Source organism: Lonchura striata, chromosome 7 (assembly GCF_050655825.1).
Source record: "Lonchura striata isolate lonStrDom1 chromosome 7, ASM5065582v1, whole genome shotgun sequence".
Classification (NCBI taxonomy): Eukaryota; Metazoa; Chordata; class Aves; order Passeriformes; family Estrildidae; genus Lonchura; species Lonchura striata.
In genome coordinates, this window is record NC_140709.1 from 32,571,842 (window position 1) to 32,599,139 (window position 27,298).

Consider the following 27,298-nt stretch of genomic DNA (forward strand, 5'->3'; position numbering starts at 1 on the left):
CTGTCAAGGCAATGTGCCTATGGGATAATTGACTCAAATTCAGATTCTCCCTTAGGAGGTATAGCAAAGCTATTGATGACTTCTCAAGCAGTCAAGTCTTCTGGCAGAAAACAAACACTCTAAGACCTATCAAATAACCCAAACCATAATTTCTCATCTTCTTTTTACTGATCTGAAATGCATACAAAAAATAACTTAATAATTTGATTTTAAAATATGGCAAAGCACCTTCCTGTCTCCCAAGACTGCTTAGCCCTGTCCTGCTTTGTGAGTGACTGGAGAAACATTGCTGCCATCAGACAACTCCAGCATCTCCCTGAGTTATCCATTAGATACATCCAATGGGTTTTGTGCAAAGGGGCTGCAGGTCTGGATATATTAGTGGAAAATGAGTTTGTCCAGAGTTACCCAGTACTGAAGAGGGAAATACACCTTGGGAAGAAAGAGCAGCTGACTGTGAAGAACCGTAGCAGCTGCTTTGCAACACAATATCTTGAAAACATCAAAATATGTAATTCCCACCCACAACAGGCTCATCAAAGCTATGTTTTGATAAAAAATCATTCAGGAAAATGGGAAAAAGTGACATTTCTCTGTCTGTGAGGGAGAGCTGGTGGGAGAAGAGCAGATGAGTGGCCCTCAAGGACAAAGAATTTGCAGAGCTGGGTGAGTGGCACCTCCTGCCTGGAGTGCACAACCTGGCCACCACCAAGAGGAGGGCCAGGAGCTGGGAGGGGTATGGAACAGGTTGCAGAAATGGAAGCTTCTACTCAGGCTGCCCAGAAGAAACTTCTCCATGACAGTATAGTCTCCACAGGAAATTTAGTGCCACACTGGGAAAATAAACTTACAGCAAAAACAATGACATCTGTCTATATCACAGCTCATTTCCACTCAAAAGGGATCATTTTTCAGATGCTTATGATTCAAGTCCTGTTTTTAAGACAAATTTAGTACATTTATTCTTAATTTGTATATAATTTTTTAAGCGTTGAAATAAAAATTATTAGAGAAGGGAAAAAAAACACTTCATGCTTATCAGTATATATTTATGTGGAATCACACAGATATTTTTGTGACAGATGCTCAGAATGTGAAAACTAAAAAGTCATATTTCAGATTAAGGCTGTCTTCTGGTTGACCAAAAGTAGCTATACAACTTTTAATTTATATTTCAATTATTTTACAGTATATCTAATATTTTCTTTAATATGCATAACTCAACTTTGCAAATATCATTACTGCACTGTTATATTTAGTATATTCAGCAGGACTAACTCCTTAAGTCAATATACAAAAAAACGTGGTCTCATTTCACAAATCAGTGTGCCACATTTTACTTTCCCAAGGATGTACACAATAAAACAAAAATATGTAAAAGAAAAATAAAATGTTCCTCTTTTTTGTTTTGTTTGTTTGGTTTTAGCACCACAGATAACTGAAGCTGCAAGTAACTCAGGGGTTTTGATAATTACTAATGGTATTCATATCTAAATTTATTGGATTTGACTTCCCTGTTTAAGGTCAAGGACAAATTCATGAGGTGCATTCACTCCTCCTGCATCCAGGTTAAATCACTAAGCCACAGAAATCAAAGCCAACATCCTCACTGAAGCACAAAGCAGCCTCAAGTGGCCAAAAGCCCCAGGGGTCTCCTCAAACATTTGCAGTTTCTTTCATTCCAGGCTGTGGCAACACAGGCCCCACATGGATCTGTCCCCAAAAAAACTGCTGTCAGAAGGATATCAGAATAAAACCTGACCACGTGCCTTAACAACCAGCCTCACATTTTAATTCAAAAACTGAGTAATACAGGTTAAAAGACATGGGAAGTCCACGGAATCAGCATTACAACTATTACAGGTGCTTTTCCTGTTGGCAAGGCTGTCACAGTTACCAACAAGTAACACTGAATGTTTCCTTAATCCCCAGCTTTCAATCATCACCTTACAGACCAGCCTGAGACATGGGTAAAAGGGATTTAATTATCCATGTCACCCTAAAAACTCAGAACTTCAGAACAAAGGGCAAGAATTTCACTATAAATACTACAAAAATGTAAGATTAACTTCCATTAACTTAACTGCTGTACAGTTAAACCAGTCCAAATCACCACAGTTCAGAGTTAAATATTTTAAACCTGTTACTGAAAGTTACTTAAAAATAACTTTTCCCTTAAAATTCCTCTGCCCTTGTTATTGTTTTCATACTATTTTGAATTTTTCTTAGTTATGCACCTATTGCATTCCTTCTCAGTATCATGACACTACAAAGGAAACTTATGCTTTAAAGTATTTTAAATTATGTGTATAAAGCTGAATTAAGGCAATCAGCTTACTAGTAATGAAACCTGAATTCAAGGCAACCTAAACAAAACTCATCTTGAATTAATGGTGTATTTTGTGCTAATGATTTTATTTATTTAAACTGGCTAGATGCATTTCAAGCAGCACACCTCACAAAAAATAGATTTAACAGATCAAAATTTCCCATGGGGAAATTTAAAGGAATTTTACTGAAAGGTGTCAATATCCCCTAAAACACTCCAAGCACAGAGAGCAAGGAGATTGTCCTGGCTGGACCCAGAGTGCACAGCTTCAGGTATTTGCCTTCCTCTGGCCCTGGGTATCCTTGTGCCTTGGCCACGTTCACACAATGACACACGTTACCTGCCTCACCTTGCAAACATCTGCTGTGCTCTTTTCATTACAGTTAGGGTGAAATTAGTACTTTTCCCCTTGAAAAGGTGATTTTTTTTTAATGATTTATCTGCTTCCTTTAGACCTCCTGCTTTCCTTCTGCAATGGGAATTGAATTGTGGAGTTCAAGCCCACATTGCTTCTTATCTGCTGTGTGGATAAAGCTCAGCCTGGGGAAAGTCACTGCTTTGTGCTGGGTTTAGTTTTGTGCAAACATTTAGAACAAACTGCTGTGGTGATCTTTCTCCTAAAGCTTTTCACAAGTGCTACAGAACAGCACACATTGTGCTTTTGCATGCCCAACTCACCAGCACACTCAGCCATCAAAGTCTAGCCCAGCTTAAAAAGAGCCTGTTCATAATTGTAAGGACAAGCTAACACTCAGCAAGATTTTCAATAAATATAAATCAAAAGCAGACCTGCTTTATCCAAGCACAGTTCTAAAGCTTTTTTTTTTTTTCATCTTTCAGTGGTGACTTTCCTTTAGGCAAAGGGATGTTAAAAACAAAAGTGGACAATCCCAAACTTACAGGAGGTTTAATGTCTGTAAGGAAAAAATACATCACCAAATACTTCATCAGTAATTTGTTCTTCTTGCATGATCCATGTAACTATATAGCTGGTAAGAGTAGAAATTGGGAGATGAATGACTGTGGAAAAAATACTTCTAAAGAGTTTTTTTATTAGTTATCTGACAGAGAAATTATTACACTAATGCACTGTGAATGCAGAAGAACTAACCTAAGAGTTTGAGGAGTTACCAGGTTCAATCCTCTAAATCATAAACCATGATTTTATGAAAATATGCTGATTTTGGCTGAGGGACTGGTCTAAGAATCAGCAATGGTATTAGGAGAAAACCACAAGTACTGCTGAACTAAACTGATAGCATATGAATGTGTGAAACATTAAAACTACTTCTGCACAAACAAAAACAGAAATAGTACTCAGAACACGAGTACAAATAGAAAAGGTATGAGGAGATTGCCTGTGTGACAAGTGCTAAGTACAAAAGGTAAAAGAACTTTTCAACTGAATTTTTCTTTCCATTCTGCCCACCAATGCTCCATCAACTTCTGGATATGGCTTGTAAGAGCCCGCTGAAAGGCCTCACAAAGTTCAGTTTGCCTTTTTTATTTAAGAAAAATATTTATTCATTGTGAAGAAATACACAGCTACTGCTTTCCTTATTACTAAATACTTTGGTAAAACAAAGCTGGACTACTACATTTTTCTGAGCATCTTGCAACATACATTCCACACCTGAGATTTTTTTTTTTTTTTTTTTGGTTGAGGGTGGAGCATTATGCTTACTGTAGAGTTTTTATACTCATATGTTGAGTTTACAGTTTTTAATTTTTATTTAACACAGTTGTGCACTGCATGTATTAAATTCAAGTTGTCCCATATTTAATACAAAAAGAAAAAACAAAAAAAAAAAAACAGTCTTCCAGTCTATCTATGCCAGTTTTATGACTTCAGCACAAAACCAGAGATTTAACTTCATTTGGCTCACAATGGGGATATTGAGATTATCCCAAAGCCCCACCAAAGCTGTCGCTGATTTCTTACAAAAGACACACAAACACACAGCAAAAAACTATCACATTTAACACACACCAGCAGGAGAAGAGAAGTGAAAACTGACTTCAGGAGCTCTGATCTCACAGAGATAATGCTGCAAAGGCGACCACGGTTTGGCCCAACATCCAACACACCAGGGTAAAACACCAGAGGGCTCAGGGGAGATGCAGACAGTGCAAGAGAACAAGCAGCTGCTCTGTAACCATCCTCCACAGGAGTCTTCAGAGGACTGCAAGGGAATTACAGCCCAATCCACAAATTTCTCCAGCCCCAGCTCCCCATATGACTGCCTGAGTGACCACCAGAAGGGAGGAGGATAGATTGATGAGGTGTCTGCTGACCACAGGACCTGAGCACGGAGCAGGTGCCTCCAGCCCCTCTGACACTCAATGGGATGCAGAAATGGCACAAACCTCTTATTTCTGTGTCTCTTGATGCTCCATGTACATGGCCAAGGATTTGACCCTAAACAAATAAAAAAAAGTGAATGCTGTAGTAGTACACACCAATTAAAGTCAAATCCCCCTCTCCCCAAAAGAAAAAACTCAAAAAAAATACCAAAAACTAAAAAAGTCCCAAAACAAAAAGCTTTTCCCATTACTAAAATTAAAAAGAAAAAAAAGAGGGAACAAAAAAATTGTTATTAAGGAAAAACAAAACTAACTGAAATCCAGAAAATAAAGTCAGGTCAATGTAAATAGAGAACAAAAAATGTGCTGCTGAGTTTATAAACAGCATCCAAGCTCTCTTCTACGTATTTTTAAAAAATATATTATGTTTTCAAAGGATCCACGCAGGTACAGTTAGAGCCACTACCACAGTCCAGTAGTCACAATGTTTAATCCTATTAGCAGGAGAGCATGGTTTACTACAAAAAAGACCTTAGTAAAGAAGCTGGGAAATTATTTTCACAACAAGTAATTTACCAAACTAAAACTTTCCTGATTTGGCCTGTGCAGCTGGGGGAGGGGTTACCAATTTTGTTCACTTGTACACCTACTGATAATCCCAAATTCATCTGTATGACATACTGAAAAGGCAGATCTAAGTTTACTCCAGAAAATCTCACCTTGGAAATCCTTACCTAATTCACTCTTTCTGCTCTCCTGAGATGGGGCTGAAGGCCTGCAGTGCAGCACATGCCATGAGTTTTAAGGAGAGCAAACATTCATTCTACCTCTGCACCTTTGCCATGGCCTTCCAAGCAAGCCAAGACACAGTCAAATTTCCAGATGGTGTTTATTGGCTTCAATTACTATTATGTTTTTTAAAATAGATAGTGACTAGAACATAACTCCTCAGGTCACTAACCAGAGGCAATGGGAAGATACAGATGAGCCAATGTGGGAATCCAGAGCTTCCCTCTGGCTGCCCTGGGACCCTGGCAGGGGTCAGGAACCCCCCTGGACAGAGCCCCCAGAGACACTGTCTGGGATCTCTGTCCATGGAAAAGAGTTTGCAATCTTACAGGATGAACTACCAGCTCTGAGTGTTTGATATGAGTAATAATTAAGTGTGGCACGGGTGCAAAAGTAAAATTTTAGGATTCTAGATTAGGAGTCCAAAGGGGACAAGATGGAGGAAATTGGGCGTGCCTTGTCCTTTTTCTCCTTCTTCATGCCCTCCATGTTTCACTGTGGTGTTGGCATTGTTCTGTTGGTTCAGGCTGGGGACACACTGTCCAACGTAGGTGACAGATATTGGCACGTTATTGTAAATCCAGCCCAGGGAGTTTCTGGTATTTAATGTTTGTCACATCCCACTGAGGGCAGAGCCCCACACGCTGCCCTGCAGGACAGAGCTGGGCAGGGCAGCAGAACATGTTAGAGATAAACAGAATAAACAACCTGGAAACCAGCACAGACCAATTATGGCTTCTGCTTTGGCAGCGGGGCTGACAGACAGAGACTTTTACAATCTCAGAATCATCAATGCCACAGATTCCAACAAGCCAATGCTAAGTGTAGAGAAGATGTGAGGAAAAGAAGTATCACAAGCCTGGCCAGGCACTTACACAAAACAGCTCAGCCCAATGCACCTGGAGCCACTCTGGGGTAGAAGTGACTGAGCAGGAGAGCCAGGGGATGCCACTGATGAGGTCACTGCCCAGCACAGAACTCCTGCAGCAGCCAGGGCCAAGGGTCCTGGCAGCAGAACTCGGGAGCTGCCAGAAGCTGCAGGAGGCAGATGAATCAGAGCTTCACACAAATGCCCAAGCCGGGGGACAAAACCAGAAAAATCCTGTCATGTGAAAGCCACCCTGCTTGTGCAACTAACTGCGTTAAACTAAATTTTATTAGCCACAGGACACATTAGTTCTGGTGTTTTAAAGCAGCTTTGAAGAGCGACATCTGTTTCCTAAAAATGCAGAGTCCAGCTTCTCAGCGGAGCCCTCCACCACCAGAACACAAATCACTCTGCAGAGAGGCAGCATCCATCCCTGAGACTGGGACACTGCCAACAGAAGGAGACCTAGGGGAGGGTAAGACTTGCCTGCTGCCAAACAAAACAGTCTGAAAAGGACACATAACAAATGTACATGGGAAGTTATTACAAGTTAAAAATTTATCTTGGTGGCAAAAACAATACACTTTCTTCCATAATGGAGTACAATGCACTGGTCCTCTTAATTTGCTAGTCCTAGATTTATAGCCTTACCCAGACATTCTTAATTCCAACCCTTTGTGTAATGACAAAACCTAATCAATGTGATTACACGACCAAAGAAAATACCACATTTTCGAGTAAAAAAAAATAATTTTAGTATTAATGCATTTGTGTCACAAAACTTGTCTACTTCTTTGAAACAGCAAAAAATTAATGCAGAGGAACATATTGCTTCCCTGTTTACTCTGAATAAAAAGCAACAACACTCCAGTCCATGAAAAAAAATGAAGCATTTCATCTGTGAAGGTATTATTGGCATATATTCAGAATATGAGGCACCAACTGGCCTTGTAGAATGGACAAGACTAAATTATGTCCACATAAAACTGGTATTTTAGGTCTTCAGACTTAGGGGGCAGGGAAAAAGCCTTACAATAAAAGGTGCATTTCATGATACAAAATTACAATCATTAGGCGAGGTACCCTACTCTAAAATAATTTTAATATAATTTATTTAGCTCCTTGAAATTGTCTTTGTAGATTGTCCCCTAGTAAAATATTTTTTGTAATAAAGTAATTTACCAAGAGCCAAATTGCTTTGCTCCTATTAGAGTTTCTCCTGTACCTATTTTATTTTTGCCTTGACAATGTATTTTAAAGGCAGTAAAGCAGAAAGCAGTAAAAGAAGCAATAATGAAGGAAGAGACACACAAAGTGATCCTTAATGGATTGTCAGCTCATGAAGGCAATTCACAAGCTGGAGTAAAATGAGTTCCATGCACAAAAGAAATCAATACTCATTGTAGCATCCTTCCTGCTACACTGCAATTTATCAGCTAAGCAGAATGCTGTCACATCTCATAGGTCTCTGAGAGCTCTCTGCTCTCCCAGGCAATATTTATTCCCCAGGGTCCACCCCAGCTGAATCAGATGCAAGAGCAGCACCCAGTCGCTGACTTGGAGAGCAAGGCAGAGTCTTCAGCAGCCAAGGCAAGGGTGAGCCCCAAACCATCAGGTGGAGAACCTCACACACCTCACGGGGCACAGGACACCCCTGGAGGGCCACCTGCTCTCCCCCTGCTGCTGCTAAAGGCTGCTGAGTTGCCAGATCCATATTTACACAAGCAAACAGACCACCACATTGACTTAACTTCAAACTTCAAACTTCAAGCTGCCTGGAACTAGCGTTGCATGGTTATGTTTTAAATACAGATGGTAAAAATAAAGAAAGTGCTTCCTTAAAAATTAATAGATAAATATCAATAACAGATCTGTAAACTCACACTTGTGGTTCTAGACATCTTGGAAGTTGTAAAGATTAACACTAATTTTGCCATGAGCATGACTCATATCACACCAGTCATCTAAACCTGCAAATAAGCAAGCCCCTAAATTCCAAAAGTTTGTCCTGGCACCCAAACCAAATTTATTAACATCAGAATCACAGAATAATGAGGTTGGAAGAGACCTCTAAGGTCATCAAGTCCAACCTATGCCCTAACACCACAACCAGACTATAGCACCAAGTGCCAAGTCCAGTCTTTTTTAAACATATCCAGAGATGGTGATTCCACCACCTCCCTAGGAAGACAATTCCAGTATTTTATTATTCTTTCAGTGAAAAATCTTTTCCTAACATCCAACCTAAACCTTCCCTGACACGAAACTTTTCAAATGCAATTCAGAGCCCAAAGCCCTGCAAACCTATTAACGTGGCTGGAATAAAATACCAGTGGAGAACCGAGCCACAAAGGTCACAAACTCACCATCTACCTAATGGACCACATTTCTGCATTTCAGATTATCTGAAGTCTTCTAATGAAACATAATAGCACCAAAGGAAATAACCCCCCATTAAAGAGCTGCTCCCATCAGCTCACTGCTGTAAGAAGCATCCTCAGCACACCAACCAGCCTTGAGTGGGTGTGAGGGTTGCTGGGAATTAGCAGGGACATAAACAAGGACTGAGCAGTAGGAATCACTTCCTAGAGAGCAGTGGTGATGATGAAACACCTGCCCTTCCATGGGGCAGGCTGGAAGATGCTTGGAAATTTTGGGTAAGTGTTTTGAGATTGGTTTTGAAACACCCAGAGGTCAATTTGGGAGTTTTCAATTGAGAAATTGAAAGCCTGATGAGTAAAAGTAAAGCTCCATGTTTTAAAGGCTTCCAAACAGGCATCTTTCAAGGACAGAGCAGCTTTTCTCTTGGTATCTTGCCTCCTCCTCTCAAAGGACATGGAAATTTTTCATCAGATGACTTCAGAAACTGCTACAATAGTCAGAGCAAATTGGGGAAAAATAAATAATCTTGGGAAAGTGTTGCCTTACTGCTCTGGTACTCTTGGCCATTTCTTTCTCTAGAATACCCACTAATTGCAAAGGGAAGGCCATAGAAATTAAATAGTATATGAGAGAGAAAGAGAAATTGAAAGAGAGATTGCGAGAGGGTACATGAAAAATATTGCCTCCTAAAATTGGAAGAAAAATTCTTGACTAAATATTGTGAATATAGTCAAGAAAATTTTTTTTTCTTAAGAAGCTGCAGTATAACAATGCAGCAGAATGACAGCTCCTCCTAAGTTATCAACATTTAGCATCACTTCAGTATGCACAGAATCCTGGAGGGTTTGTTTGGCAAAACACAATCTAATACACATAAACCTAACAATTTAAAAAGAAAAGGACTAGCTGTAACAAAAGTTGTTGGTGTCTGCTGAGTTAAGCTGCAGATAGCAAGCTATGAAAACACCTAGAGAGCCCCAAGCACAGAACTGCTACCTTGTCAAAAGGAAAAACTAATAATAAAATTAAATAAAAACATCAGTGGTAATAGACACCAATTTTCAAAAACAGACTGTTAAGATCCTTTGACAAAGTCCTCGAAAAACCCAAAGGAACCTTACAGAGGAATTTTCTGGAGTTTTGGATCTATCTCCAAGACATTTAGGAACAGTGCAATGAACAGCAGGATATTCAGTACAAATATTCTTTTACTGGTTTAAATAGCAGCCTTTGCTTCAACCTCAGGACTAGCCAGATTATGGAACACTTCCCTGCACAACACAAGTCCCCACAGGATTTCCCAGTTCCAGAGCACTCAGTGAGGAGATGCAACAGGAGCTAGGCAAAAGGCTTTGGCCAGAGCCCCACTAAAAATATTATTATTTCAAGAGGGTATGTTTTCATTATTTGGCATTTCCCACCTACTGCTGGTAAATCTCCAAACAAACAGTGAAAACAATTAATTGGCAGATTACAGGAACAATAGACTTTCCCTTCACAACTCAGCCTTAAAAATAACATTAAACCATCCATGCACCTCTTCAGCCTTTCCTCACTCGTCTCTCCCACTCCCTCCTTTAACCCACTGCCATCCTGGAAAATACACATTAACCCCTCACCCTTCTACACACAGCCCTGCTGCCAATACATAAAGTTCAAAGGGAAAGAAATTATACAGCACAATGACTATTCTGTGCTCTGTTCATTGCTGATCAGACAGTCTGGAGGTCGCCACTTAGGACTTAAAGCAGGAGAAAATTAAAGACTAAAATGTTGTATAGTCTTTGCATGGCAGAGAGATTTTTCTGTCTGATTTATTCTCATTGGGAAAAAAAACAGACAAAAAAAAAAAAAAAAAAAAAAAAAAAAACACCAAAAAATGCAGGTTGCCCAATCCCTGCAAGTTCTGCAGGTTGTCTTGGGCCAGACTCTGAGCAACCTGGTCTAGCAGAAGGTGCCCCCACTCATGGCAGGGGGTGGACAGAGCTGACCCTTTCCAATCCAAACCATTCCAGATTCCCCGATTTAGCAGAAAGAATAAACACTTTGGACACTGGAAAGCACCTGCAGTTTGCTGACACTTCTGGCTTTAAAGCAGTGAGGAGCACTCAAAGCAGCTTTACTAAAAGACAACATTGAAGGGTTTGACACATGCAGAACAAAGTAGGTTGATACGTTGGTAGGACTGTAGCAATCAAATATTTGTGCAAACAGTTCAGGGACACGTAACCTAAGCTATGGAGCTGAAGGTTAGAAGCTGAGCAGGAGACCTGTACATACTTAGAAAGCATGCACATAAGATATGCACATACATGCATTTTACCTACACAGAAAGTACAGATGGATGATAATCAGTGCCAATGTACATAGACACTGAACTTGGTTTTTTGGATAAAACATTCTCCCTGCAATTATTTTAGGAAGATAAAACAAAAATGGATAATTCATCCCTACTTAATACAAGATTTGCAAGTCACTTAAACAATAACGTAATATTTCAATTCATTTTAATACAAAGAACCAGCTACTAGTAGCCAAATCTGGTACATACTTTTAGATAAAATACTAACCCTACGAACATCTATATGCATATTTTATTGAATTCAACAGAACCCTTATTGCATCCTCAGTCTGGTGAAACCACTGTGCATTCTCAATACTGTGAAGCCAGATCAGTATGCCAATCTAATTACAGGTTTTGTTAGACATGCATACAAGCTGACAGTTCAAAAGAACTCCCATCTTGACAAAGCTCCAAGATTTATAACAAATAAGTTGGGCCTCTTACCAAGACATCCAGAGATTAATTAATTTATCTACATAACTACATTTTTTCCATGTTTGCGCTGCATCTTTTCTCAATAATGTTGTAGCCAGATGCTTCAGCCCTTCTAGGTCAGAGTTTTTACTGGCTCCTTGCCACATACACAACGTGTAAGTACAAAACTCAGGATTTCTTTATATGTTGATATTCAATTGTCCATTTTCTCAACATGCAGGGGCTGGTGAGTAGCCATTTCAGGCCAGTGACACACACTGCCACCCACATCAGGAAAATGTGCACGGGGACTAAAACCAGGAGCACACCCAGTGCTGCCTCTCCAAACCAGCAGAAATAAGAATTATTTACTTTCCCTCTGGTTATTAATAGCACTGATGGAATGTTATCATTCAAAAGATACTTGTATTCCTTCTTCTGACAATCCAAGCATCCTTTACTATACATGTGACTTTCAGATTCTCACTCATTTTCTCTCCCTCATCAGACTAATTTACTTTCACTGCATGATAGAATCTATGGGCCGAGAGAACATCAGAGATAATCACGACGTTTCCAAAAGGATTTATTACAGATTATAACAAACTCATCACCTTAATGGGATTTGTCACACAATAGTTTAAATCAACGCTATAGATCTACAGAGAATAACAACTGCTTTCAAATATAAGGACCAAACCTGAAAGAGTCATTAGGTACATAATGAACTCCCTCAATTCACATGTAAATCCCAACACCCTCCTCAAGAGCATGGACAGGCATGATTAAGCCAGAGAGCATATGTTGCAAAATACTTCACCTAAGACTTTTGCTTTTATTGTGCACTTATTTATTTTAAGTCATTTAAATTATATTACAGAAGCCATTCTTGTATTAAGGCATCTACTGCACTGTGAAGAGCTGAAATTTCTGTTGTTGGTTCTCTCTTTTTGAAACAAAATTTCCTTTAGTCCATTAAAATCAATTCTAAAAAGATCAAAATAATTTATTAATCTCAAAACCCCCCAATATTTTATCAGTGAGGCTATCAGAATGTTAACACCACTTAAAACCAATATGAAATAATAGACAAAAACACTCTTGCTCATACCCTGGCCCGTTCTCAGTGAAGTTTGGGACTTGATGAAGAACAAAAGCAATGGAAGGAACTTCTGAAGCCTGCAGTGCATTAACCATCCACCAAGTTCCTACCACGTTCTCGAAAGACTCAACAGCACAAAACTAACAGCTGTCACCAGGAGAGGGATTTAACATTCAATATCAACCTTGGGGGAGTGAAAATGAATCTAGCCTGTAATGCCTGTAATCCCATTTCTAACCACAGTGAGAAAATTACCTTTTGTACAGCAGCAATCCAAAGGAGGAGGAAATAGGAGAGCTTAAAACAAAGAGCTCCCATTGGCAGATAAGCAGACAGGGCTGATTTACCACGTGCATATCCACAAAATGCTGCTCACAACCTGTATGAGAACACTGGAGACAGAGATGCTGACAGGAGCATCAGCTGGTAACACACTTCTTTATCTTTTCTCCTCTTCAGACACACCAACCCAAGCAGCTACCAACTGCTAGTTAATCCAGAGGAGAAGATGAGTGTGCCTCAGAAGAAACCATACAGACAATCAAAATCAATTGCTGGTCTCCTCCAGAATGCCAAATATTCCACACTGGAGGCAGGAGCAGGAGCTCAGACAACCTACGTTTGCTGACTGCTGCCCCGGTGTGGTGGATGTTTTAACAGACTACAGAGGGAAATAAAATTATTCTGCTTCATACTTTTCTCCTATTCCTTCATTCTTTGTGACTTTCCTTTAAATCTTTACATTAGCAATATGGGAAGCAATAGGGAACCGTGTGGTTACTGAATATTGTTCCATGTCAAATTTCTCCTGAACTGGAAAAGAAAAAGAACTGCCCAAACAGACATTACTTTTATTTCTCAGTTGAACTGTTCAGTAATTTTTCCTCTTTGGTTTGTCAAGCCAGATACACTGCCAGCTTTACTTGTCTGCCCATCCCCACAAATCCAGGATTTGGGAAAAGCTGACTTACACAACAGAAGAAAAACAATTAAAAGTAGAAAGCTTAGAGGAAAAAATAAACACTGGAGAGGAAAGAAGAATATAGGTCTAAGGCGAAGTCCAAAATTCCTTCATCAGACAGAGGGATGAAGCAGTATTTAATAGCCATAAGAACAGATAACTGAGCCATGATTGGCTAGGAACTACAAGATTCTCCTTGAACTGTGTCCTTTTTTAAAATGATGGTTTATACTGTGAGAGGCTAAATCACACACATTAAGTTTTAAATAATAATATAAATCAAATATGTGAATCACTATATACTATAAAATAACCAGTTTAGGTTGCTTCAAATTATGGCATTGATAGGAACGAAAAACTGAGTACGGTGGAATTTAAATTCCTTGGGAATTAAAGCATGAGCCCAGTAGGCTGTACTGGTATCAGCCAGCTGAGCTGTCAGGGCTGCTCCCAGGGGTAGCTCCCTCTCCTGGGAAAGGGTCCCTCTGGACAAACCTATGACCAAACTTTTATCCTCCATCTCCCTTGAGATGCTGTAACTCTGCTTAATCCTCAGCCAGGTCACAGGCAGCTCTTTCCTGGCATCTCCACACTCTTCTCTCTAAAAATACCTGCTGTAGTCTTTTTAATTCCCCTAAAGAATACATTTCATCGTATCTTTTCTATTCCAGTGCAACAGTAACAGTGATTGAAAAAATATACAAATGGTTGTCTGCTTTCTTCTAATTCCCCAACTTGCTGATGACGGCTAACACAGTCAACCCCCCAATCCATTCTCACCTCAGCAGTTCTTACTGATTATTTCTCATCTGCCTCTAGTCCAACAGTTTGACAGGACTCAAAACCTTCTTCAGAACTCGCTGATATAGCCTCCAAAAGTTGTTAAAATCGAAGGCACGCAAGATACGAACATAAAATCATGTAATTATGGATCTCTAGCACAAAAATCCTTTCCCAGCCCCCAAAAAACCCCACATATTTATGATTTCATCACAGTGGATAGCTAGCCACAGCACAGATGGAGGTGAGCTACAGTTCACGACATCCAGAGCTTTGTGAGGATGAAGTTTGTATTTCCAGCCCTCCTCCTCCTCTTCTCAGAAATCAACCCTTGGCTTTATTCCCTTGCACGTTCTTTAAAAAAAGGATGGAACTGCAGACCCCAGTCACCCAAAGTGGATGCCCAAGATGCCTTCATCCTTGTTTATGGTTGCCAAACTTGCTTGCCACCAAATCGCTGCTGGAGCCCCAGCCTGGGCTAGCTCAGATCTGAAGACAGAGGTGAAGGGGATTTTATGCTGGATTTGTGCTCTTGGCAGGACAGAAAACAGCAGCTGTAGTTTAAGGCTGACACAGACAGGCTGTGTGCGATTCCATACAAACTCTACTGCCCAAAGCTATCCTTTCACATTCCAATGAAGAATGAGATCTGTGCTGCATCCAAACATGTTTCTGAACTTGGCAGAGAACTCAAAGGAAGTATGAATAAACTAGAGAGAGAACTGTGCCATCCTCCACCCAACAGCAAAATTCTGCTCCTGCTCCATTTGCCCAAAGTTGACTAATACCTGTCTTCTGAACTGAAAATGTCTGTCATCCAGCCCAGAATTCATCCCAACTGTTCCCCAAAGAAACTGTATTCATATGGACATAAAAAATAAAAAGTCAGATAAAACGTCCTTGTCTGCAAGCCAGCCAGAATTGTCAGTGATTCTCTATAGCCCACAGCAAAATCTTCATATGAGGCACACTGTGTCTATGTGTTCATTATTTAGTAATAAAAGACAGGAATGTAAAACACCAGCACCTCTTTCAAAGTTCTGTGTCAGGGATGAATGGGACTGTGCTCACACAGTGCATTTCAAGGAACATTTAAACCTGCTATGCAGCCTTCTAAGATTATCTTACTTCCAGGCTGATTTATTTCTAAATTGCCAATAAGGTATATTAGTGTAAAACAGTTATTATTTTAACAACAGTTAACAATTAAACTCTTCCATCCTTAGCAGACCTCTACAAAATCATTGCAATTTCCCCTATATTTCTCTTATTAGGATAATACCCACAGGAATATACAATGTTAAAAGTTGCAAAGCCAGATTTTTGAATAGGAGCAAAGAGGTGACCTTCTTGATTAAATTACTGTGCCTGGAAAAGCTGTAGATAAAATAATCTATCCTTCTTATAATTACTGAGGGATCTGGAGGGAGGGAAAAAAAGAAGGTGCTGTAATTTTAAACTACCATATATAAATCTATATGCCCTAAACTCCAGGGGTAGATTTTGAATTAAAAGCATAAACTGATTCAATTAAAGAGAAGGAAAACCAAAATCAAGCAAAAATCCAAGGCCTTGCAAGCAACCTGAAAAGAGCAGAACAGGTCAAAGCAAAAGAAATTCCCCAGAGCAGGGCAGAGCAGGGCTCACTGTGAGATGAGAATCCACTCACAGGGAAAAGGGCAAATTCTCCACTTCTCCAGCCCAACAAGACAAGAATAAAGGAGCTCTTGTGCTTCTCACTGTGTTTCCTGTCTAAAGATCCTGTTGAATTTGAGGAGATTGGGTTGTCTGGGGGAGGAGAGGAGGGAGTCTTGTTTCAGTTCTTTATTATTATTCCTTTTTATTTTCTTACCCCTAAAAACTGAGACTTGTGTTCCCATGGGACTACAGATAACTGGACTGAAGGTGTGTCAGGAGTTTGGGAGCAGTCTGTGGGGAACAACATTTTCCTGTCAACAAACATCACATGCAAAGAACAGTAATAATGACTTTATCACAGCTTTGCAGCTTTTAAAACATTATGAAAAATGGCAAGTTTTTTTTCCATGCTGAACTGCCTGCATGTGTACTCTGTTGGTTTTCCACGAGATCAAAAAGACACAAGTATTAAGTCTGGACAGAGGCAAGAGGGATCTGTCTCCTCTGCCAAGCATTTGGTTGCTTAAACCCCAGGCATCAGGCTGCAGAGATGCAGCCAGAAATGCTCATCAGGTACTGGGAATTTCTGTTCTCTCAAAGAAATTCCCAGTATCTCGCAGATACTGGGAATTTTTAAGACATTGAGAGAAAAATATAATTCAGACAGTCTGTTGCTTAAATGCATCTCAGGCCTTTCATATATCTGAATGCCCTAATCTGAATTTGCATTCAAAAATATTAGAGTCCAGTCAACTGGTAGAAAAGATGAATATTTAGAATTATCTCAAATCATTGAAAATATATTTTAAATATCCTCTCATAAACCACATACATCTTTGAAATTAAATAGAGGAGGGAGCGCAGGAGAGAAGAGGAAGTAGTGAAAAGTATTAAATATACATTTTTTTACAAAGTGTGATCATAAAAACACAAAGCAATGCATTTAATTAGTTTTTCTCTAATCATCTCCTCTAACACTTCTTCCCTCTCCCCCCATTTTTTTTTTTTTCAAAGAGTATCAAACAGGTGTACTCAGGATACAGACCAAAGCAACTTCATTTCAATTACATGACTTTTCTATTGGAATCACGAGAAGCTGCAACACAAAAGTGCTTTCAATAAACCACTTTTTGGCAAAGAAAATGAGATCAGCTCACGGTTTCTCCAATGTCACACAACAAAGATGCTGCAGCACCCTCCCACCCTGCCTGGGAGTCATCAGATTCAGGCTCCTGCCTGCCAGGACATGGCCAAGGGCTATTTCCAGGCTCTGGCTCCCCACTCCTGCACCCAGCTGTGCTGAACTGCTCCTGTCCTTATGCTCACTTTGAGTCAGAGCCAAACCATCTTCCTCAGATGCACCTGGAAAAACTGAGCCCAGGCACAAGCCTTTCTCCATCAAAATGTAAAGCTGGAAACAGAAAATGGAAAAAAAAAAAAAAACACAAACAAAAAAACCAACCAAATAACAACAAAATGCACCAAACCCCAGGTTTTCAGAATACCTGTACCAAGTGGCAGCAAATAGTCACAGTGGTGACACTTTTACCAAAATATTCTAAAATAGACAGCATTACAGACAGCTTTTCACTAGAAATGTGCATTTACAACCCACACAATATTTACTAAAGCCGAAAGAAATTAAGAGTTGTTTGGATTTGGTTTGGTTTTTCTTTTAAAAGAAGGCCACTGGAGCTCCCCACCCCCTGCCCACATTACTGGTTCATAAATGACTGTTTCTAGCTATATGCCATTAGACTTCAAGTTCATATCAAAATTTGTGTATTATTCTTTCACCTTACACATCTATTAGAAAATCAGGTTGATCCACTTCTTTATAACTGACAAAACCCAGTCCTTTTTTTTCCCCTAACTTTAGCTTCACAGATAACATTAGTGACGCAATGAACAACAGGAAATGTTGGAGGTAAAATAAGGAAGGTGCTTGGGGAGGGATTTTACAAAGATCACTCCAGGCTCATATATTTCACTCAATTTTTATTGAGTAATTTCTAGGTGGGCAAAAAGCCAGCTGAACAGAAGGAGCCGGCACAGGCAGGTAACACTCACCCCATTTAGGGCTGTTATGTCCAGTTGTTAAGGGGAGCTGCCAGCCCAGGTTATACATCAGCAACAACAGGAAAATGCCTCCATCCCAACCTTGTAATTCAAAATATATACAAGTAACCTGTACTTCATTCAACAGGAAAATGCTGTCTTTTAAACTTGGTGCAGCATACTTTTATACACAAACTATGCTTGGCCACCTACTGGTTTTCTCTGAAAAACTCAGGAGTCTACAGATTTTCTTCCTCAATTTCACAAATATAAGTCTCTTAATGCATGAAATCATCAATATTCTAACAATTACTGCAGTCTTTTATACATATCTCAGCATTTGAGATTTGACTTAATTGCTGAACTTCCACAATGAATTCTGCCTAGTGTCAGATGGAACAGCATTAAGGGCTTAACTATCCTAAAATAACATTTCTAAAGATTATGCCTTGTTTTTCTGACTTGGTTTATACAATCCTAAATGGAAAGATTAGGAATTAAACATATGCAGTGTGAAAATCACAAGGTTTGCTTTGTGAACTCAGCTGAATGAAGGGAGGTGGAAAGGATAAACTACTTAAAGATGCAATCACTAAGAGAAGATCTGGAGACTGCAGGAATGGATAGTGAAGGTGTAGTTCTTCCTGTTTATGCAATTACCCCTAAATGAAGCAAGAAAGTCTCAATCCAAGGGGAACAGAGGCAGACATGGCACTGATTCTGCTCTCAAATGCTTGGAACAGCTTGAACTTTTCTAGCAAGCTTAATTCTTGGGTGTTTACTTAAACGAGATCCCCACTGGTTTTAATGATGAGCAGACCAATTAATTTCAAAGGATACATGAATATTCTAGTGGAGAAAAAGCAAGCCCAACTGCAAATATAAATTAATAAAGACATTGCAGGCTTTCATGCCATCACCTGTCCCATACTTTCATCACTCACCTGAAAGAAAAAGCCCTGCTTCTTGTCAAGGCTGTTTGGCAGGAGCGAGCACACGAGCAGCTGTGTCTGCATTAGTGCTTTATTTTCCATCCCAACTCTTCTCATCCTCCACAGCATGGAGAGCTCCTGGAGCACACACCAGTGACCCTGGAAGATATTTCCCAGGATTTGCCTAGCACATTACACCTGCTGCTGGCCTCTCAGCCCCCTGGAGGAGATCAGAGCCAGCAGGAGGAAATGTCCTCAGGCCCATCACTGCACACACACCAGGGGTTCGCTGCTCTTGCTCTACAGTCCTGCTTCTCTTGTGCCTCCTCACTTCCTAAAAAAGACACTGCCAACAACACAGGGAAGAAATCTGTTGTACATCTGTCCAAAAGGGAATGTTTGCATGCAAGCAGGTAATAAAAAATGTTAGATGTTTTAATTTTGTCTTGCTTTATCACCTGATACACTGCAAAGGAAACAGTGTAATTATTATAAGCATAATATCTAATTGTACTTTCATCTTACAGAGTAAAATCCTGATTCTGGAAATAGCTCAGCCTACATTATATGCAGACATATGGCCACATCTACATGATAAAGAAATTGCACAAGAGGATGAATCTCTAGCTTGATGCAACTCTTGTAAATAAACATGTACCATAAGCAGACTGGGGACTTGACTGCAAATTAGATTCATTCCAATCTCCTAGACCCAACACACGTGTTCCAAAGCTGTCCAAAGGGCAGCCATTGGTCTGGACCTTTGCTGGTGGCTCATCTTACACTTGGGTAGAATCACAGAGAGCAGTTTAACTTCACCCAGTTCCCCTGTGACAGCACTGCCACACAAACGTGCCGGGGGGGAAAGGTGATTCACTTCCAAACTCAGCCCCTCTCTCAAATAAATCATAAATGCAGGCACTGGCCAAAAGAATTCTACATCATTTAAGCCACATCAGGGCAGCTCCTACAGCCCAGAAGTTACATCCATGAGCTGTCCTCGTGCCTGCCCTGGACTGGAGGCAAGGCAAGCCATTCCCACCATCCTGACAGAGGAGGAAAGCAAGCACAGCTGGATCCATTTGCACATCACTTCTCAGGCTAAAACCGTGCTCAGACAACACAGGCTAACACTGCTAAGCCAAGGCAGTGGGGTCATTCCTACAGCCCCACAACTGACTTGAAAATTCACCAATCACTGGCAGAGGAGGCAGCAGGATCCCTCTTCTGACTCCCAAGCACTGGCACGGATCAGGGAAAGCCACATGAGTAAAAACTGGAGCAAACTTTGGGCTCTTCTATGGCTCAGATACACCTAAAGCATCCAAAGGCAGATATATATAAATAAATATATAGTAAATACTAACATCCAGATAAGGATGTGACTCACTCACCACTGCCCAGTTAGAGCACACCACACAAGAAATCTCATTTACAGTGCATTTTATTACTGGAAAAGCAAGACAGGACCGTATTCTAAAAGCTGTCACTTACTGACAACTTGTAATGTGTGGTTACAAACACTGAAAATGAGTGAAACAGACACTTGGCTTTAGGAACGATGAGATGGGAATTGCTGGTACATGTCTTGGTCTCAAAATGTAACACTTCAGTTTGATGATAAAGAAGTGTTTGCAAGACTAACAACAAAAGCTTACATGTTAGAGGACTGAGTGCATGTATGAATTTATGAGGGGATTAATTAAATTTGCATGCAGGCAACATTAAAGGAAACAGAAAAGCCACAGTATTAATTAAAGAAATAAATATAACAGTGAAAACGGGCATTTAATACTGCTTAAGTAGGCAAAATGTGCTCTACATAAGCATGAATCTTTCCAAACAAACCAATTTTTGGTTACATGAAGACAGTCAGGAGTGCTGTGTACAAGTTCTAGAAAGGCCCATGATTCCTGCCTGTCTAGCAATTTGGACATACTCAACTAGGAGTCTAACAGTACAGTGTAAGGAAGCCTATTCTCTTCTGATATCTGACACTTTTAAACAATTTATCTATTACAGTACCAACTATATTTATAGGTGGTAAGTGAATCTAAGTATTAAATAATGAAGAGATGTTCTTCCTATCAGCTGAGTGACTGCAACATTAAAAGACAGGAACATTACTGCACAAAAAACTGCTAGATTTCCGCCTCCAAGAAGCTGTTTCTTAAATATTTCATAAAGTTGCTTTTTCAAGTGGCACTAAATATTTTCCAAGATGTTACTTCCTCAGTAAATGTCTCACTAAGTGGCTTTTCTGAACAAGGCAGCTGCTTTCCAGCCATTTAGCTTTTCTACACATCAAACATCAGCTTGATGAATGGAGTACACAGGGTGCCAGACTACTCAGAGCTGACCATTCTCCATGCACAGGGCAGCAAGCACCTGAGTGTGTGCCCACCCAGTACACAGAATTATCACACATAAAGGTTTATTAGAGTACTGGATGGTTACTGCCATCTGGAGATCCTGTCCTTGTGGAAGACAAGCTGGAAAAAGCAAAGAACACTGATCAAGAAAGCTTTAATGAGATTTGACAGGAAATGTCCAAAGTTTCACAATCTTGTTTTTCCTCTGTGCCCTCCAGAAAACGTAAAGTTTATCCATTTTAAATTTTCGGTATGCACTTTAAAGTAACTCCTTCTTTTTTTTTTTTTTTTTGTAGCTCACAAGTACAACACAAGGAGCAATTCCCGACTGCCTTCAGAAAAGCTACATCATGCCACAGGTCCTTGAGATCTGGTCAAGAAATGACCAGAGGGCCACAGACTTCTCTGAAGAGTTCATCTTTCTTTCCAGCATGGACACGACCCTCTTCCAGCTACCAGCCATTGGACCCACCTCAGCATTCCTGGCAGTGCAAATTAAGAAATCCACATTCTTTCTTACCAGCCAAGTCCTGCTTTGCTTCCTCATCCCTTCTCATTTCTTCAAAAACACTTTTTCACAATTTCATTGCATTTTTGTGTTACAAACAAAAGCTCAGGTCTTTATCTTACAGACCTGAAAGTGAATTCAAATCTGTGAAGTGTTCACCATCATGAAGAAGTTCGAAACAACAGACTCCAATTTTGCCATTATCTTCTTATCCAGGAAAAAAAATTTAAAAAAAAAGTATTGCAAGAAAATTCTAGAAGAGGTATCTTTACTGTCATGCTATCACACCCTGCTTGTTCAACCTGAATATAAGAACAAATGGGGAGTATTACAAGCAGCAAAATAGTAGCATAAACCACTTTTACCATTCTCTCACTTGCAACACCTAAATACAAAAATTGTCATGTTTTTCCAATCAGCTAAATGCCAGCTGCAATGGTATCATTAAATCTGTACCAGGTCTAACAAAGTAACAAGCAAAGCAATTAAGACTGTACTAGCGACCTTATTCTTACAACATAATCAAAAACACTTCTTTACTTCTGACAAAAAAACATAAATGTCAAAACAAAAGCTCAGAGTTCGAATTTTCATTTTCAGACTGAGCAAAGGCAGTTAATCTACTTCTTTTTGAAAAACAGCTTGGAAAGATCTGGGACACAAAATGGCATAAAGCTCAAAAATTAAAGAAAAAAAAAAAGGAAAGGCAAATATTAGGGAGGTATAGGCAGAGAGCAAAAATATGGAAAAATGTACATGAAAAAGAAAAGCAAAGCAGAAGCCCAGGACAGACAGACATACACAAAGAAGTACAGGCCCTGTAACAGAACTGCATTTAACAAATCATCTTCTCAATTACAAGTAACAGTCACAGGCAGCCCCCAGTCCTCTATACCATGGATGTAAAAGAAATTGAACAAAAACAGGAGACAGCAATTAGTCAGCACAAAATGGGCTTAACTTCAAATAACACAAAGGAAGCACAGTTGCAAATGGAAATAAAGCAGCAAGAAACATAAGCTACTAAAGTTTTACTTTATTTTTTCCTTAAAATAAGTGTTCAGTGGCTTCAAGGAAAGTAATCACTAGATCTGCTTCTTTTCTTCTAAGTACTTCTCAAATAAAGAGCTCTGTCATAAAAATTATCACCCACCAGGAAATCTCGGTACCCCAGAATTTTATTTCATTTTTTAAAGTGTTCAAATGTGCATAACAGCTCATCAGCACTGTCTTTTTAGGTTTATTATGTTTCCTTTCCTTCCTTTCATGGCCAAACTTGGCACTTCAGCCAGGGTGAAAGCACCATGGCTGTGCCACCCTACAGGGACCTCACCCCCAGCACAGAGAAAAGGGGACAGAAGAAAACAGAAGGGTCACCCCAAAGCAAAGCAACACAAAATCACAGCCAGTTATGTCCTGTGCTTCCCTGCAGCCACGAAGGGTGAAAGAGAACAGGCAGATGTAGGAGCTAATCCTGTTATGAAAAAGTTGACAATAATGTGTATTTCTGCAGCCTGGCAGTCTACAGCATCCCTGGGAAATGGATGTTGCAAAAGCAAGATGCTTCTTCAGATTAAATAACCGCACGCCTTGACTGCTCTCGTATTTTTTTAGAAGTAAAAATGCATTTAGAGTGACTAGCAGTTGTCTGCTGTGAAGCTCAACTTCATTCAATTTATGTCTGTCATTTCAAAAATTCAGTCTATGAAAAAATGATGGCTGCAGTAGGTAAGCGATGAGAATGACAATCTGGTCAGGGTGGAAAAACTGATAAAATTAAACTGTACAACTGCATGAGAATAAACAGTGAGATCCAAGTTCAACAAAATGCATCTATTTCTAAATATTTGCCTTGAAAGTAGCAAATTTGAGTGAGATTTTTTTCCCCAAAAATGAAACCTTCGGTGGATTCAGATCATCCCCAAAAAATCACATAAGGAAAGTCAGCTAAAGCTGACTGGGAGGTCAAAGAGCAGCATTCAAAATGAATGGAACTACCAAGGTGAGGTTTGCACCAGGCAGTACAAGACAAAATGCTCACCAAGCTAGGGAGATTTTGCACAGACATAGAAAAAAACACACTGGGAGAAAAGAAGACAAAGATTAAAAGACAAAGAGGTCAGAAATAAAACTTATGTCTCTGTGCAGAAGTAATTCATGTTTAATTCTCTTCTGTCACAAGAAAAAGAACAAATATATCCACACACATACACAACTTGGAGCAATTAATAGTGCAGAAGGTAATAAATCTGTCAGCTCCTGACAAGGATCACATTATTCTTACAAAATACAAACAAGCCTATCTTACAAGTGTTTTAACCCAGAATTTATCAAAGCACCTTCTTGAGAAGTTGAAGATTCTAATGGATGCATCAAAGGCAACAGAGAAGTCACAGCACAAGTAGAGACTCCAGAAAACTAAAAATTCTACCCACAGCCAAACACAGCATTTGTGACAAGGAATCTGAGGAGTGGAGGAGGGACAGGGAAATGATAAGAATAGAATGAAGTGAGTGGTCCCAATGATGCTTGTGAGACTATGTATAGAATAAGCACATGCCACAATAAATGCAGACTGCAGAGTCCACCCCCAGGTATCTACAGATCAAGGAAGCACTAGCAATACCCATGGAATTCTTCTAATTTCACCTTTTAAATGGACTACTGGGAGGCATTTTGACAGATTTGTGTTGGAATACTGGAGCAAGTTCAAACAAAAGCCACACCATCATCAAAACCAGAGGAACTGATATATGAAGGAAGGAAAACAGCTAAGCATGCCAAGCTTGGAAAAGGTGCAAGTAATGAGGATTCTTATAGTTTACAAGTATCTGAAGGATGTAGCCATCAAGGAGACAGCAATTAGTCAGGACAAAAAGGGCTTAATTTCAAATGACACAAAGGAAGCACAGTTGCAAAATAGTAACAGTGTCAGGAAATTCTTAATGGCAGAAAAGTGAAACAACATTTATTTTAAAGCAGAGAGCATCTGATATAGATGCACACATTAGATCATCCTGTATGCAGTCAGTTGCAGTCTATAGCTCTGTCAAAGAATAATCATGATCCACTGGATGGCTGTCAGACACAGGGGATACCCCAAGAGCCTTCTACTCTTCTTTTTTTGAGTGAATGATGGGGACTTCTATTCCAAACCAAACTGCAGAAAGCTTTGCATGGAAATACTACTATATTGAGTACTTACAGCTATTCACTTCAATGAAATTTTTTGAAGTGGTTACAGCTAATAAACATGCTATTTCCAAACCTCTGAAGTGATATTATGGTTCTGATAGACCATATGGTTTCAGTGTATTTATACCACACTGAGCTCTTCGGAGCCTTTTCACATGTCAGCTGTGGCTGTCTTCTGGGGACACACAGCATGTTTGGGTGGTGGGGGACTGTGGAGGACCTTAGTAGGACTTCTGGTGGGTTGTGGCACTGCTGTGAACCACCCACTCCACCCCAAACTTCAGCACTGCCAAATTCAAGGAAAAATTTCCTCAACTGGAGTCTTCTTTCCCAACCCCAATACCCAAATCAGTAATCAAACGTTGGTGTTAATTTGCAACAAATTAAATTAAGCAAAATACCCTGTGTTCAGACTGTTTTGCCAGCAACTGGAGCAGATGCTTTCCTAGAGGCAGTATTTAATTTACTAAGACCCCATTCACTTGCTAACAGCACTGAGCTTGATCAAGACCTCCTGTGTCATTGGGAAAGTCATAGCTGCTCTAAGAGTGCCCCTAAGTAAACAAGAAATGCTGCTGAATAACACAAAATGTCACTAACTTCTTGCAACATCAATCCTGCTCTTCAGAGAGACAACAGAACCTCTAAAGAAGGGCACTAAGTATTTCTTCTTTGTAGGTCACTGAGCTATTAATATTTTTTACTTTTTCTACCTCTGTTCCCATGGAGTTATGTCATGAGACAGAAGCACAGTCACATTAACCCTACTCTAATCCTGCCATCCCGTTGAAAACATGACCTATTAGCAATTAATCTCAGAACAGGAGGTAATAATAGCTCTCTCCACCTCACCAACAGCACTGCTCATCCTGCATTTACAGCTCCTACAAGGATCCTTGACAGGGCAGAGGGAACCAAGGGAATGTGTTGGCAAAATGAGACTTTGTAACCCATTATTAACCAAAAGCTTTTCCTTCATTTCATTTTCTGCACTTAAACACATACTTGGAGAGACAAAGGTCCATTTGTTTCTCTCAACGCACACATGTGAGACTCATTAACGTTAATTGGATTTATGAATGCCTGCTGAAAAGAGAAAAAACTGTAAAGATTTCCCATTTGCAGAGAAACAATCAAAGGAATAATTTCTTGTGCGTCTTGCTGATGAAGATATGAGGAAATAATGGATGAGTCACTTTACATTATGATTCAAAATTCTTAAAATAGAAGAGATGAAAACACTGATTTCTGTATAGGTCATATTCATGTAAGGCACTCTTTCTAAGAATCCAATTTGAACCTTCAAGTATAGTCCTGCTTCTAATTACCCAGCTCCAAAAAGAAATCGTGGTCTCTGAATTGTAATGATACAGATTCGTTGCTGTAATTCAATCTGTCAGGTGTAAAATACAAATGCAATTTACTTTGCACACCCCCCCACAGCTTTCAAAGAGACACTGAACTTGAGCCGTTTGCTAATTCATTCCATATTGTAGCTTTCACATTTACTATGCATAAAACTTCTGACAGATATATTTTTTTTTTTAAAGAAAGTGATTATACATGGCTCTAGTCACTCTACTAACTGGTTTGAAAATAAATCCAACATTCATCTCGTGGCTACAACACAGCATTAGCCACTACCTACCTGGCCTGCAGTGACCAGGGCACTTCAAAGTAAGCTCCAAATTTCTGCTACCTGTGATGGGGATCAGGGAGAAGATCCACAATCCTCACTGATTTGCTCTATGGGAACTCCTTTGCTCAGCTCCTGTCAGCTGAGTGCTGACTCTTGGAACCAACAAGGCCCCTCTTACAGAAAAGAGAGTTTCAGCCACTCATAAAGAACTTTGGCACTTCCTTCTTTCAGGAACACGCTTCCTCTAGGACAATCAAGAACTATGGGAATGATGCCCCACCACTGTGTTAAAGAGTGGTGAATACCCTTGAATACAAAGTACACATTAACAGTATTGTATATGTATGACAGTATAAAAATACATACTGAAATATAAATACGTAATGTGAACTAACTCTATAAATACATACTTAGTATATATATAAAAGTACATCAAGAATATTTATAAGTATATATAAGATATAAGTATATATAAATATATACATATATCAAAACTGTAAGCAAACCACACCCACAGTATGAAAAAATGCCAAATATCTCAACAATTTCCTGGAAATACTCAAACTGCCCATCCCACACTGCAGGAGCTCTGAGGGCTGAACAAAATAAGGTTGATAGTTTGTTTCTCATTTTTCCCCTCTCTGGAACAATCTATAATGCATACAATGCTTTAGAAAATGCTT

General features: G+C 39.7%; 1 protein-coding gene across 2 annotated transcripts in view; it reads right to left on the reverse strand.

The window, feature by feature from the left end:
* Positions 1–27,298, reverse strand: part of ZNF804A (zinc finger protein 804A) — a 145,627-nt gene that overhangs the window by 107,080 nt on the left and 11,249 nt on the right. The window lies entirely within an intron of this gene.